Source organism: Hyla sarda, chromosome 9, assembly GCF_029499605.1.
Source record: "Hyla sarda isolate aHylSar1 chromosome 9, aHylSar1.hap1, whole genome shotgun sequence".
In the NCBI taxonomy this organism is placed as follows: Eukaryota; Metazoa; Chordata; class Amphibia; order Anura; family Hylidae; genus Hyla; species Hyla sarda.
The window spans coordinates 87632334-87648675 of record NC_079197.1 but is presented as its reverse complement, the minus strand read 5'-3'; positions in this window follow the sequence as shown (position 1 = coordinate 87648675).

Genomic DNA, 16342 nt, shown 5'->3' with positions numbered 1-16342 from the left:
CTCGGGAGAGAATGGGTCCCAATTAGAAGATGAGCGAACTTACAGTAAATTCGATTCGTCACGAACTTCTCGGCTAGGCGGTTGCTGACTTTTCCTGCATAAATTATTTCAGCTTTCCGGTGTTCCCGTGGGCTGGAAAAGGTGGATACAGTTCTAGGAGACTCTTTCCTAGGACTGTATCCACCTTTTCCAGCCCACCGAAGCACCGGATGTCTGAAGGAGACGGATGTCTTTGAAAACACGTTTATACTGGACATAACAATCAATCCATGTTTATTATTTTCAGTCCGTGTCTCCCGATACCTTTTTTTTTAACGCAACATATACTATGTAATTTTAGAGCCCTGTCGTATTTCAAGGAAACAGTTTAGGGCCACATATGGGGTATTTCTGTACTCGGGAGAAATTGCACTACGCATTTTGGGGGGCTTTTTCTCCTTTTACCCCTTATGAAAAGGAAAAGTTGGGGGCTACACCAGCCTGTTAGTGTAAGAAAATAAAAAAATTTACACTAACATGCTGGTGTTGCCCCATACTTTTTTATTTTCACAAGAGGTAAAAGGAAAAAAAGACCCCAAAATTTGTAATGCAATTTCTCCTTAGTACGGAAATACCCCACATGTGGGCGTAAAATGCTCTGCGGGCGCACAACAAGGCTCAGGAGTGAGAGTGCACCATGTACATTTGAGGCCTAAATTGGTGATTTTCACAGGGGTGGCTGATTTTACTGCGGTTCTGACATAAACACAAAAAAATAAATACCCACATGTGACCCCATTTTGGAAACTACACCCCTCACGGAATGTAACAAGGTGTATAGTGAGCCGGGTGCAGTGAGCATTTACGCCCCACAGGTGTCTGGCAGATGTTTGGAACAGTAGTCCGTGAAAATGAAAAAGATCTGTCAAACGCCAGTGGGGTGTAAATACTCACTGCACCCCTTATTAAATTCTGTGAGGGGTGTAGTTTCCAAAATGGGGTCACATGTGGGGGGGTCCACTGTCCTTAAGGGGTTAAAGAGATGTTGGTAGTTGTGGTACTATTGGGCTAGAACTGTAATTAATGTATATCAAAATGTTTATGTAGATTACATTGTGTCTAATGGCTTTCTTTCAGCCGATTCTGTTGCGCAGATCTCGACGGTCTACTCAGGGACAATAACCCGCTAGATACAGAGAGTGAATAACACAAAAGTAAATGTACATAGAATGAATGTATATATTAGTCAGTAATAAAATGTATATTACTATAGTAGGATTGCATAGTCTTAAGAAAAAGTATATCCTAGTCTGTCTTATTTACAGTCAGAAAAGTAATATCAGAAATGTACCGTATATAATGCATATTGTGTACAGATAGTGAGTTAGTGTACAGCATTAAAAATGTCTCAAGTCAGGACTGTTATCTCAAAGTCAGTATATGCATACTCCAGTCTGTATCTACCAAGAAATGTGTCTAGTCAGTGTTAAAGGGGTATTCCAGGCAAAAACTTTTTTTTATATATCAACTGGCTCTGGAAAGTTAAACAGATTTATAAATTACTTCTATTAAAAAATCTTAATCCTTCCAATAGTTATGAGCTTCTGAAGTTTTCTGTCTAACTGCTCAATGATGATGTCACGTCCCAGGAGCTGTGCATGATGGGAAAATGTCCCCATAGGAGCTGCACAGCTCCTGGGACGTGAGTCATCAGAGAGCAGTTAGACAGAAAACAGCAACTCAACTTCAGAAGCTAATAACTATTGCAAGGATTAAGATTTTTTAATAGAAGTAATTTACAAATCTGTTTAACTTTCCGGAGCCAGTTGATATATAAAAAAAAGTTTTGGCCTGGAATACCCCTTTAACTATTTGTCCCGTCCACTGTGCACAGGGTTCTCTTGTGGCCAGAGAGAGCACCTGGTAAACTTAAAGTGCTATTTAAGTGGAAGTCACTGTTATCTGTGGTACTATCAGTATTCTCAAAAGTTTTACATTGCAGGGAAATGTAGCAAAAAGTCGATGGGCCCCGTAGCACAGGCATCTAGGAAGAAAGTCTCTGGCAGCCCAATCTGAAACATGTCTAGTCATTACACAGAAAAGGAAGGAAATATATAGTCTGTCTATGGTCTCATGTATGTAAACTTATGTCATTGTCAATAATTAAAAATGTTTATAAGCTTGAAATGTCAGTATGATTAATACTAGAGTTAGGTGTTAGTACAAAGGTACCAATGACCCGTTACTTCCCTTCTGCATTACCTCAAAGGACTTTGTTACATTCATCTGGAGTCTGTAAGGACATTTGTATAAAATGCCACATGAACTCTTACAACAGTTTATACCCCTGAGAAGGACATTCTAGCCAATGCCTCAGTAATATCTACATAGCCATGTGAAGGACATTCTGTCCAGTGCCCCAGGAATTATTTTGGAACTATGACCATAAGGCCACTTTCTACAACATCTACCCTCCAGGACGTTACGCCGAGGACGGCTTAGGGTTACGCCGAGGACGGCTAGAGGGGAAGTTTGTGGTGACCCAGTACAGAATATAGCATACTGCCCATCATGTGGGGCAGATGTTGCCTTCAGTGTCTGTCTTGGGCCCACATTATTTAGGACTCAATATGCCTTAATGTTATGCTATGGTTAATGTATTTTTATTATCTGTGTACCTGTTGCTTTAAGCCTGGTAGAAACCTGTTGTTAGGGGAGTGTGCATGAGGTAAACCATGTGACTTGTCAGCCCAATGGGAATATTCCAAATCTGCCCCTTATATAGTGTGATAGGAGTTTAGAGTTCAGTTCTGCAGACTAGTGCAGATTAAGCTGAGGTACAGTTTGGAGAAAGTCTGAAGAGACAGTGTGAGGTGTTCTGAGGAGGCCTCAAGTCTAATTCTGCATCCACGCATCTTCTAAGGCAGATCCCCTGCACCCAGGTCAACGTCAAAGCCTAGCAGTAAGCACTTAAGTGCCGGAGATCCAAGTCAGTCATTTAAGGCTAAGTTTCCAGTAGCCTCACAATTTTTGGAAAACTGCCACTGCACTTTTTGAGCCAAAGCCAGAAGTGGATCCATAAGGAATGGGAAATATAAAGAAAGGACTTATACTTCTCCTCCCTTATGGATCCACTTCTGACTTTGGCTCAAAAACTGCAGTGTCAAAAAAAACCAAGTGGAAACTTAGCCTAAAGCAGTGATAGAAGTCAGTCATTCCAGTCAGTAAAGTCAGCATGGGTAAAGTCATTCATATATATAGAAAGAAAGTGTGGAGTCGGCTACTACTTGTGAATGTGAGTAACGGTAATATGATACATATGAGGAGGTTAGTAATTGTATGCTTTCTGGGGGTGCTCAGCTGGTGAGAGTAAAGAGCGTGGAGTCCTTGGAAAAAGCCTAGGATCCAATGCATGCATAAATCAAACGGAGATAGAATAGAAAGCGGCAACTCACCAGGATTTGCAGAATAAAATCTTCAATAACTTATTTCATTCATGTTAAAATCTGTAACATGGCAGCATGGAGGGGAGAGGAGGAACAGGTGAATGAGGACAGCTGTAGCTACTTTGTGCGCATCATGAGCTTCATGAGGCTCGCATGATGCGCGTGAAGCAGCTACAGCCGTCCTCGTTCACCTGTATAGGCTAACCGTGCCCTGACATCACAAAAAGGTTAATTTGCACATTACCCTCACCACAGTTTGCCAACCATTTTGTGTGTTTTTTGCTCCCCTTCACCACTATAGGCTAAATACTGGATAGGAAAAATGCATAAGTAAATGTGTATGTGCATTTTATCTACGTATTGTCCTCCATTCTTCAATAGAAACCCCTCGATTCAAATGATTAAAGAATTACATGACTTGCAATAAACAAAAAACACAAGGGAAATAAACAAAAAACCACATATACTACTGCAGATTTTTTGCAGCTGATTTTGCTACCCATTGACTTGACAATGTACACTGTAAAAGTATAAGTTTTACTAATATTATATTTTTAACAGCACATAACATCTGAAGTGGATTAGCCCAGTCATAGGGGGCGCAATCAGAGGCGGCTCTTCCATTAGGCCACTTAGGCAGCTACTGATGGGAGCCTCGCTCTTGCCCCGACAGCATTCAGTTAGCCAATAAGAGAAATGCCAGCAATGTTGGTAGTGTGCCGAGCGCCGGCACGTCTAAGATGTCCCTCTCTGCTATGCTTTACCACCAGATGCTCACTGGAGAAGAACGCAGAGGATGCCAGGAAGGGAGTAGCCTCAGCCTCTGCATTAAATCCTTTATATAAGTCTGAGTATAAATACCATCTGTGATGACTTCCCTGGCCGGTTAGCCCATACTGCTATATATGTGCCCTACCAGAGTGCCTCCAGCTGTTGCACAACTACAACTCTCAGCATGATTGAAGTTGTAGTTTTGCAACAGCTGGAGGCAACCTGGTTGTGAAACATTGCTGCAATATGACATTACTGTATATTAACCCTCTACTGTGACATCACTGTGCGTATTAACCCTGTACTGTAATGTCACTATGTATATTATCCCTGTACTGTGATTCACACAGTAATACACACAGTGGTATCACAGTGCAGGGATAATACACACAGTGATGTTACTGCACAGGGATAATACATACAGTGATGCCAAAGTACAGAAATAATACACAGTGATATCACAGTAGAGGGATGATACACACAGTGATATCACAGCACAGGGATAATATGCACAGCAATGTCACAGTACAGGGATAATGCACACAGTAACATCACAGTACAGGGTTAATATATGCACACTGATGTCAGTACAGGGATAAAGCTCACAATGATGTCACAGTACAGAAATAATGCACACAGTGATGTCACAGTACAGAAATAATGCACATAGTGATGTCACAGTACAAAGATAATACTCACAGTGATGTCACAGCACAGGGATAACACCCACAGTGATGTCACAGCACAGGAATAATACACAGTGATGTCACAGTACCTAGGGCAATACACATGGACAGTTTGTAAAGAGTTAGGCATGGTGCTATAGAAAGGAACCTAAAATGTTTGCCTGGCAGATTTTGCAGAGACAAGTCTTGGCCAGAAGAAGTCATCATGGAGTCGAATAGAGAAGAAAAGGAGAAGTGAACAATTCTGAAAATAAAAGACGTCTTCTGTGAGTTGCTAGATATAAATGTAATCTCTTATATGGTGTATTGTGGTGTCAGTCAGGTGTCAGTCATTAGTTGCAATGGTAGTGGGGGTCATGGTGAGGCAGTATTATTTGTTCCTCGCTGGTAACACACACAACAAGCTGTATGCACCTGTACACATGTATTATTTTGTCTGGAGGTTCATTTATTTTATTTTTTTATTTTTTTGTATTGGTAATATTCGTCTCAGTATTATGGACTTGGTCAGTAACAGTATGGTGATAATATGTATGGTAATACTATTCCTCCTTTCATACTGGTATTACACAGGATTTGGTCAGTAACAGTATGGTGGAAATATGTATGATAATAATATTCCTCCTTGTATGCTGATATTATTAGTAATATTGGTCTCAGTATACAGGATTTGCCCAGCAACAGTATGGTGGTAATATGTATGGTAATTATATTCCTCCTTGTATGTTGTTATTATTGGTAATATTGGTCTCAGTATACAGGATTTGGTCAGTATCAGTATGGTGGTGTCACACACCTGAATGAGGGCTATCACAAAACTGGATGTGGATCCTCTACCTGTGATGACTCGAACCGTATCGGGGAGCAGAGTCTAAGGTGCCACTGGTCTTCCCCAGAGCCTGCCGCAAAGCATGATGGATTTGCTGCGGCAGGCGACACCCAGGTCACTACGCCCGACACGGCTTGACCACACAGGCAACTGGGAAAGGTGAGGTACCGGAGGATGAGGCAGAGGCGTAGTTAACGTAGCAGAAGGTCTAGGCAGGCGGCAAAGGTTCGAAGGTGCACCATCTTGCTGGAAAAACTCATGGAATGTGCCAGCTTCAGTGCATAAAGAGGGAAATACATCATCATGTAGCAATTTCGCATATCCAGTGGCCTTGAGGTTTACATTGATGAAGATGGCCCCACTATCTTTGTACCCCATATACCACACCATACCATCAATTTTTGTGTTCCAACAGTCTTGGATGGATCTATACAATGTGGGTTAGTGTCAGACCAATAGAGGGGGTTTTGTTTGTTAACTTCACCATTCACATAAAAGTTTGCCTCATCACTGAACAAAATCTTCTGTGTAAACTGAGGGTCCTGTTCCAATTTTTGCTTTGCCCATTCTGCAGCACCTGTGTGAAGAGTGGGAGAAGAGGGTTGCATTGACAATCCAACACAATGGGCAGCACATTGAACACATTTTATAAGTGGTCAGAAAGTTGTAAATAACTCATGAAAGAATAAAGTTAAGTTCAAACCAAGCACATCATTGTTTTTCTTGTGAAATTCCCAATAAGTTTGATGTGTCACATGACCCTCTTCCTATTGAAAAAACAAAAGTTGGATTCAAAATGGCCCTCTTCAAAATGGCCACCATGGTCACCACCCATCTTGAAAAGTTTCCCCCCTCGCATATACTAATGTGCCACAAACAGAAAGTTAATATCACCAACCATTCCCATTTTATTAAGGTGTATCCATATAAATGGCCCACCCTGTACATCTGTACCAAAGATGGGAGAGGGAGAAACTTCCTTTTTAGTGAAGCGGTTATCGATGACTGGTTTCAGGAGGGAGACGTGGAAAGAATTTGGGATCCGGAGGGAGGAAGGCAGATGTAGCGAATAAGCCACTGGATTAAGACGTCTCTTGACCTTGAAAGGCCCCAAATAGCGTGGTCCCAGTTTGTAGCAAGGTACTCTGAAGCAGATATAAATAGATGACAGCCATACCTTGTCCCCGGGTGAAAATTCAGGAGGAGGACGCCTTTTCTTGTCCGCTTGAGATTTCATACGGGTCGTGGCACGAAGAAGGGAGAGACGAGTCTTCTTCTAAATGGTGGTGAAGTTCTGTACTAGTTCATCAGCCATAGGGACTTCGGAGGGAGATGGCAAGGGTAGAGGAGGACGAGGATGAAGTCCATAGACTACACAGAAGTGTGAAGTTCCTGTGGATTCGGTATCCCTATAGTTGTACGAAAACTACAGAAGATCAGACCAGTCAACGTGGCGGGTGGAGACAAAGTGGCGAAGATAATCCCCCAAGATCGGATTCACCCTCTCAACTTGACCATTAGACTGGGGGTGATAGGCAGAGGAGAAATCCAACTTAATTTGAAGTTGTGAGCAGAGTGCCCTCCCGAATTTGGAGACGAACTGGACTCCCTGTTCAGAGACAATATGTGTCGGCAATCCATGGAGACGGAAGATATGGGAAAGAAACAGTTTGGTTAGCTGAGGTGCGGATGGTAACCCAGGCAAAGGCACAAAATGAGCCATCTTAGAAAATCGGTCCACAACAACCCAGATGACAGTATTGCTGCTAGAAGAAGGAAGGTCCATAATAAAGTCCATTGCAATGTTAGACCAAGGCAGATCAGGAACAGGCAAATGATGTAGTAGACCGTCAGGCTTGGTTCATGGTGTTTTGTCCTGGGCACAAACAGAGCAAGAACGAACAAAGTCCACGACATCCTGTTTCAGAGTGGGCCACCAATACTGTTGAGAAATTAAATGCAAGGATTTACGGATACCAGCATGACCTGCCAACAGAGAAGAATGACCCCATTTCAAGATCCAGTTTCAAGATCCAAACGAGGAGAAACATAAGTCTTCCCAGGGGGCAAACACTGAAGACTTGCCGATGCTGCGGAAATAAGACGATCCGGAGGAATAATATGTTGCAGATGGGGTTCCAGGTCTTGTACTTCTGAAGATCTAGATAGAGCATCAGCCCGAAGATTCTTCTCTGCTGGACAAAAATGAATAAAAAAGTTAAATCTGGAGAAGAACAGGGACCTGCGAGCCTGACCAGGATTGAGACAATGGGCTGACTGAAGATAAGGCAAGTTCCGTATAGATGGTTATTGGATGCACAGAGCCCTCCAAGAGATTACGCCATTCTTCCAAGGCCAACTCAATAGCCAGGAGCTCACAATCTCCTATAGTATAATTTCTCTCCGCTGGAGAGAAGGTCTTCGAGAAGAATCTGCAAGTCACAGTCTTACCCTTGAAAGATCTTTGTGTCAAGACTGCTCCTGCCCTGACAGAAGACGCATCCACCTCTAAGGTAAACGACGTGTCCGGATCAGGTCTTGAGAACACCAGAGCAGATGCGAAGGCAGACCTTAACTTTTTGAAGGCTTCTTCGGCCTCTGGAGTCCAGACCTTAGGATTGGCAGCTTTTTTGGTTAGAGATACGATGGGGGCAACCAAGGTGGAGTAGTGGGGAATAAACTGTCGATAATAATTGGCAAAGCCAAGGAAGCGCTGATTTGCTTTCAGTCCAGTTGGTTGAGGACACTCCAGTGAGAGGATAACTTGTTAGGATCCATTTGTAGTTCTTGACTGGTAACAATATATCCCAGAAATGGAAGGCTGGTCTTTTCAAAGGTACACTTTTCTAGTTTTGTGTAGAGTTGGTTGTCGTGGAGACAATGCAAAACTTGACGGAGATGGAGGCAATGAGTGTGGAGATTGGGTGAATAGATGAGGATGTCATCCAAATAGACAACGACACAGGAGTAGAGAAGGTCCAGAAAAATGTCATTGACAAACTCCTGGAAGACTGCTGGAACATTACGTACTGCGAATGGCATAACAAGATATTCAAAATGTCCATCTCGAGTATTAAACGCGGTCTTCCACTTGTCCCCTTCTCTTAAAGGAATTAAGTTATAGGCACCTCGAAAATCCAATTTGAAGAAAATCCTGGCACCTGGCAGACGGTCAAACAACTCTGAGATTAAAGGAAGGGGATAACGGTTGTTAACTGTAATTTTATTCAGTCCCCGGTAGTCGATGCAAGGACGCAACGACCCGTCTTTATTTTCCACGAAGAAGAACCCAGCTCCCGCAGGATAAGAGGACTGCCTGATAAATCCATTCTGTAGGTTCTCCTCGATAATGGTTAACAGGCCCTGGTTTCAGGAACAGACAAGGGGTAAATTCGGCCCCTGGGAGGTGTGGTGCCAGGCAGCAAGTCAATTGGACAAACGTGTGGACGATGTGGAGGCAAAACTTTGGCTTGCTTTTCGCTGAAGACATCAGCAAAGTCCTGGAGAAATTAAGGTAAACCGGGTAGAGGTCTAGACGAAGGTTCCAACTTGATCACACGTATGTAAATGCAGTGGATTGTTGAAGTTCAGACCCCAGCGAAGGACTTCTCCGGTTTTGCAATCCAGCTGTGGGGTATGGAGCTGCAACCAAGGTAGACCAAGCAAGAGAGACGAAGTACAGTGTGGGAGTACGTAGAAGGACAAGTTCTGCCTATGGGAGACTCTGACCTGCATCACCAGGGGTTCTGTGCGGCATAGCCCAGTACAGTCCAGTTTTTCTCCATTGGCCATGGAGATGAACAGAGGTTTCAGGAGGCGGAAAACTTTCAGACGATACTTATGCACTAGAGAGGCATCAATAAAGTTTCCCGCAGAACCAGAATCAGGAAAGCCAGAACTGAGAGGTTCTCTTTGGAGGGAAGAAGAAGCTGAACCGTCAAATTTAAGCGTGGAGAGGAGGAATTCACACCTAGGGAGGCCTCTCCAACAAACCCTAGGTGCGAGCGTTTCCCTGTGGCTGAGGATGCAGAGGACAGTCCTTAAGGAAGTGGTCTGCACTGGCGCAGTATAGACAAAGATTTTCGGTTCGTTGGCGAGTCCTTTCCTGCAGGGTCAGGCGAGACCAATCCACTTGCATAGCCTCCACTGCGGGAGGCAACATAGAAGATTGCGGTGGTTGCTGGAAGACTTGCGCCAGCTGAGGGAAAGCGCCGAGGTCGTGCAGATTCCCTTTCTTGTCGTAGTACCTCTCGTCGCTCGGAGAAACGGATATCGATCCGGGATGCCAATTGTATTAGTTCGTTCAAGGAAGAAGGCAATTCCAAGGCAGCAAGGACATCCTTGATTTGACTCGATAATCCTCTCTTGAAGGTAGCGCTGAGAGCTTCATTATTCCAGGCCAACTCCAACGCCAGGGTTCGGAACCGGATGGCATACTCGCCAACAGTGGAGTTGCCCTGAGAAAGACTCAGCAGAGCCGTCTCAGCAGATGAAGCATGAGCAGGTTCCTCGAAGACAGTGCGAAATTCCATCAGGAATGCCTGGAGATTAGAAGTGATGACATCACTGCGATCCTACAGCAGAGTTGCCCAGGCCAAGGCCCTTCCAGAAAGGAGACTAATGACAAAAGCCACCTTTGCTCGTTCTGTAGAGAACTGGTCCGCCATGAGTTCAATGTGCATGGAGCACTGCATCCCAAAACCTCGACAGGACTTGGGATCCCCCTCATATTTTTCAGGAAGCGACAAACGGAGTTTGGTTCCGGAGGAGACTGCAGCAGTGGGAGTCTGTACTGGAGCTGGAGGAGGAGGCTGTGGCGGTTGCTGCTGAGCAAATAGCAACTGCTGCATCATGGCGGATAACTGGTTAAGCTGCTGTGCCTGCTGGTACAACTGCTGGGACTGGAGCACCACGATAGATGCAAGATCCGTGTTGTCAGGCAGAGGAACCCCAGTTAGATCCATGGCCGGATCTTACTGTCATGCACCTGAATGCGGGCTGTCACGAAACTGGATGTGGATCCTCTACTTGTGTGGCTGATGACTCGGACCATATTGGGGAGCGGAGTCTAAGGTGCCACTGGTCTTCACCAGAGCCCACCACAAAGCAGGTTAGATTTGCTGCGGCAGGTGACACCCAGGTCACTACCCCCAACACGGCTCGACCACACAGGCAACTGGGCAAGCGAGGTACCTGAGGATGAGGCAGAGGCGTAGCCAACGTAGTAGAAGGTCTAGGCAGGCGGCAAAGGTTCGGAGTTAAAAACGCAGCAGGAAGGTCAGGAAACACGGGTAGGCAAAACAGGCAATGGGAACGCTTACTCTTAGGCAATAAGAACCGGCAGGGGTGTGTGGGAGGTGCAAGAACTTATAATGTGCTGTCAGGTGCATTTACTAATTATGGGCGTACTGGCCCTCTAAATTTCAAAGCTCTGGCGCGCGTGCCCTAAGGGACAGGGACACACGCGCCGGAGCTGAGAGAGTGACGGCATGCGGGCGCGTCCTGGCAGTCGGGGACACGGGGACACTGCGCTCCTGGCCGATGCTTGCGGCCGGAGCACAGTGTGTAACAGGTGGTAATATGTATGATAATAATATTCCTCATTGTATGCTGATATTATTAGTAATATTGGTCTCAGTATACAGGATTTGGTCAATAACAGTATGGTGGGAATATGTTTAGTAATAATATTCCTCCTTGTTCTGTATACTGGTATTATTGGTGATTGTGGTCATGTTGTACTGGACAGAATTTGCCCTGGGGCCCATGGGACACTAGTTTCACCTAGATCTTATATCTGTCCCTGCCACTTGAGATTGGTGCTCCGGCATTAGAACAACCATCTAACAGCCGATCGAATCACCATGGGAGGTCTACAGAAAACAATGTAGGGCCTCATGTTTGAGTTTAGCCTAAGCCCTCACAAAGTCTGGAGCCGCCTCTGGGCACATTGACAACACAGCACTTGACATACACCATTTAAGCCCTCCCCACTGCAGAGAAGATGGGAAAGTGACAGTTGGAAATGTTGCAATATGGGAAATAAGTAACACAATGTATAAGACTGAAACAAACAAATGTCCAGCATTACAGGATACAGAACGATGTCTTTATTGCAGATAAAACCTTGACAGCATAGCAGACACGGACAAAGATAGGTGACGCGTTTCGGCCCTAGCGTCGGGCCTTAGTCATACTAAGTAGCACTGGACATTCGTTTGTTTCAATTCAAGTACAGCGGCGTTGCCCACGCCAGTCCTTGCGCTTGGGGCTCAGGAAGTGAGCTGGACAACAATCTGTGTTTGCTTACACAATGTATAAGGTATTTATAGACCCCCCTTTATAGATCGCATGTCCATCACCACTGATCTCTATAGGGGAGGGGTCACCAATGTAACATAATGGGATCGGTGGAAGAGTTTATACTGTTATACATATTCCTGGGTGGTACAATCCCCAATCTACACAGATCACCTTGAGTGTATCCTATTCGCTATAATATCCTATTTTGGCTCCTATACTAGTAGAGTGCAAGCAGGAGATTAACTGAAATATATACTCTGCACTAAAAATCCTATCCAAACCCTTTTGACACCCTAATTCTGTATTGGATGGTAAATTCTGACTGTAATTTGGGAAAACAACTGGATACTCCATCTCCCCTGGGGGCTGGTCCACGTCCTTATCCTCCTCTTCCTCTCACTCCTCCGCTTCTTCCTCGCTCCTCCTCACTCCTTTTCCTTCTTGCTCCTCTTCCTTACTCCTTCTCTTCCTCCTCTTCGTTGTTCTCTTTCCATCCACAAATAAATTGCTCTGAAATAAAATTTTCTTAAATCACTTTTCTTTCACAAATCGCCTTAAAATTAGAGAAAAACAAACCTTACTTAGGGAAAACTTATTGAAAATACACACAAAATTATATGGGATAATGGCCATAGCAGGTCCACATACGAAGATGCCTGAGAAGAAAAGTGTCACCAACTGTCCTATCAGGCCCTACAATAGATATTATACCTAAATGGAAATCCTAACCTTATAAGAGACACTAATAGGGGCCATTACGATGAACATTATAGTAACTTTAATAAGGAGCTCTGGTGTGCCAACTATCTGCAATATCACTTTTATTTATAAGCATACTTTGGTGCATTGGGAGCATCCCTATACCTCTTGGTGCACCCATGTGGCTGCCCGCTCCTCTAACAGCACCCCTTTATGTATATAGTGTAACACTCTCTGTTCAGTAGACAGGAACACTCTAGGAAGTAGATCCACTGGACCTGTGTGGCAGATGACGTGGGCCGTACCAGGTTTTTATCAGAGCCTGCAGCAAAGCGGGATGGACTTGCTGCGGCAGGCGGCATCCAGGTCGCTACCCATGGCACAACTCAACCACACAGGCGGCTGAGGAGATTCGAGGTACAGAAGGAGAACAGCAACTCGTAGTCAGGATAGCAGAAGGTCTGGGCAGGCAGCACTGATGCGTGGTCAGGAGCGAAGCAGGAGGTCAGTAGGCAGGCGGCACAGGAGCAAGGTCAGGAACATAGCAGTAGGTCAGTAACAAGGCAAGGCAAAACACAGTAACACTTTCTCAATGGCAAAAGGGAAGAAAGATCAGGCAAGGATGTGGGGGAGGAGCAGGAACTTATAGAGGAGACACAGGTGAACACATAATTAAGGGTGTACTGGAGGTGAGAGGCAGGAGAGGAGGTGGCAGAAGACCGGGGTGAGTGACGGGCTGGGATTCGCATGCGGGCACGTCCCGTGATGCAAACCCCAGCCCCGCCGGCAGCAGTAGATGACAGGTTAATGCGCTCACGGCCAGCACAGGCGGCCGTAGCGCAGACCGTAACAGTACCCCCTCGTTGGTCTCCCCCTCCTTTTTCAGGTCAGAAATTTCACGATTCAGGATATTCTCCTCCGGCTCCCAAGATCTCTCCTCAGGACCATAACCTTCCCAGTCAACCAAGAAAAATTGTCTACCTCTCACGGCCTTGGTGGCAAGAACCTCTTTGACATCACAAGAGCTGGAGACTGGCGTGGGGACAAGATGCTTTTGTGAAAACCGGTTTATGACAAGAGGCTTGAGGAGAGAAACATGGAAAGAATTAGGAATATGTAAAGTAGCAGGTGAACGGAGTTTGTAAGAGACAGGATAATTTTTTGTAACACTTGGAAGGGACCAAGATAGCGAGGACCGAGCTTGTAGCAGGTTATCTTGAACTGAATATATTTGGAGGAAAGCCAAACCTTGTCACCAGGAGAGAAGGAAGGAGGAGATCTTCTACTCCTTTCAGCTTGTGCTTTCATGCATGTGGAGGCTTGAGAAAGAGATTTTGTTCGAGTTTGATGCCAAATGGTAGAGAAGTCCCGAACAAGCTCATCAACAGCTGGCACACCCGAAGAGACTGGAAGAGGAAGAGGGGAACAGAGATGGAGTCCATAAACAACAAAAAAAGGGAGAAGACCTTGTAGACTCGGAATCCTTATGATTATATGAGAACGCCCCCAAGGGAGAAGGTTGACCCAATTGTCCTGGCGAGCTGAAACAAAATGACGAAGATAAGTCTCTAAAATTTGATTAACCCTCTCCACCTGACCGTTGGACTGAGAGTGGTAGGCAGAGGAGAAGTCCAAATTGATGTCCAGACGGATACAAAGATCTCGCCAGAATTTTGAAACAAACTGAACTCCGCGATCCGAAACGATATGCTGTGGAAGACCATGTAGACGAAAGATATGGAGCAAGAAGTACCTAGCTAGCTGTGGAGCAGATGGGAGGCCAGTGTCATGTCTGTGTTCACACACAGCTATTGGACTGCTTGTATGTGAACAGTTTTATGTTCCCCAGCCAGGGAATAGTTAATGCCTCTGTTTTTTTACCAGCCAATTGCTCTTAGGGTGTGTCTATTTAAGTCAGCCCAGTCTAGCCTCTGGGCTGGTGATACTTCATTATATCCTGACTTGCTTAGATGCTCGGTATGCTGCATGGAGCTCTTGGTGAAACACTCTTTGTTTGAGCTTTTAATCTACCATCTCTGTTTTAGCATACACTTTGTATTTTTTTTGTTTTAGCCAATGTTATGTGGCATGGTTTTAGTAGATTTTAAGCTGTGTTTGTTTAGTCGGTTTTAGGATTTGTATATCCTTTCTGCTATGTGTCTGTTCAAACTGTGTTTTCTCTTGTATCCATTCTTATGAAGTTCTGTGTTTTATATTTCTGTTTTCCTACTGGGCCAGCATCCTGACCACACTGTGGAGTGTGCCGCTGGCCAGTAGTCTATTTGGATTTATTATTAATGGGTACTTCATTAGTGGAGTGGAGTGTCCAGTCTTGTGTCCAGTGTGAACAGTGTCCTATGTTCACGACCAATGATCTATAGTGTCCTCTGTTCACGACCACTGAGTCCTCTGTTCATGACCACTGATCCATAGTGTCCCCTGTGCTGCTCACTGATCAGTGTCCTCTGAACTTTAAGCTGTATTCCAGGCAAAACCTTTTTTTATATACATCAACTGGCTCCGGAAAGTTAAACAGATTTGTAAATTACTTCTATTAAAAAATCTTAATCCTTCCAATAGTTATCAGCTTCTGAAGTTTTCTGTCTAACTGCTCAATTATGATATCACGTCCCGGGAGCTGTGCATGATGGGAGAATATCCCCATAGGAACTAAACAGCTCCTGGGACGTGAGTCATCAGAGAGCAGTTAGACAGAAAACAACAACTCAACTTCAGAAGCTAATAACTACAGTGGTCCCTCAACATACGATGGTAATTCGTTCCAAACGACCCATCGTTTGTCGAATCCATCGTATGTTGAGGGATCCGTGCAATGTAAAGTATAGGAAGCTGTACTCACCTGTCCCCGTCGCTCCGGACCAGGTCCTCACCGCTCCCGATGCTGTCCCAGGGGCTCCCGATGCTGTCCCGCTGCTCCGGTGTCTTCTTCGCGATCCTCCGGCTTCTTCCGCATCTTCTGCAGGGTCCGGGCCTCGCTTTCTGGTGACGTAATTACGCTGCTACGCCAGCGCGGCGTGCGTAGTGACGTAATAACGACGCCGGAAAGCAAGGCCCGGACCCTGGAGAAGATGCGCAAGACACTGGAGGATCGCGAAGTGGACCCGGAGCAGCGGGAATAGGTAAGCGAACCTGCCAGGGATGCTTAAACTGCTATCCGACAGCAGCTTAAGCATTTTGCGCTGTCGGATAGCAGTTAATGCGATGGCCCCAACATATAAAAGCATCGTATGTCGATGCTGACATCGACATGCGATGGCCTCTGAGAGGCCATTGTATGTCGATTTTATCATATGTCGGGGCCATCGTAGGTTGGGGGGTTACTGTATTGGAAGGATTAAGATTTTTTAATAGAAGTAATTTACAACTCTGTTTAACTTTCCGGAGCCAGTTGATATATAAAGAACAGTTTTGGCCTGGAATACCCCTTTAATCTGTTATAGTGTTCTATGTTCCTGTTATGTTTCTGGTTTGTGACCGACTATTGATTAGTATGTGTTTTTAGGCCCCTGCAATTTAGTTCAGAGAGTGACTGGCGCCCAGTTCTCGATCCACTGGTTAGGGTGGATGGGCAAGTAGGCAGGGTCAGTTTAGGGCTCACTCTCCCTGTC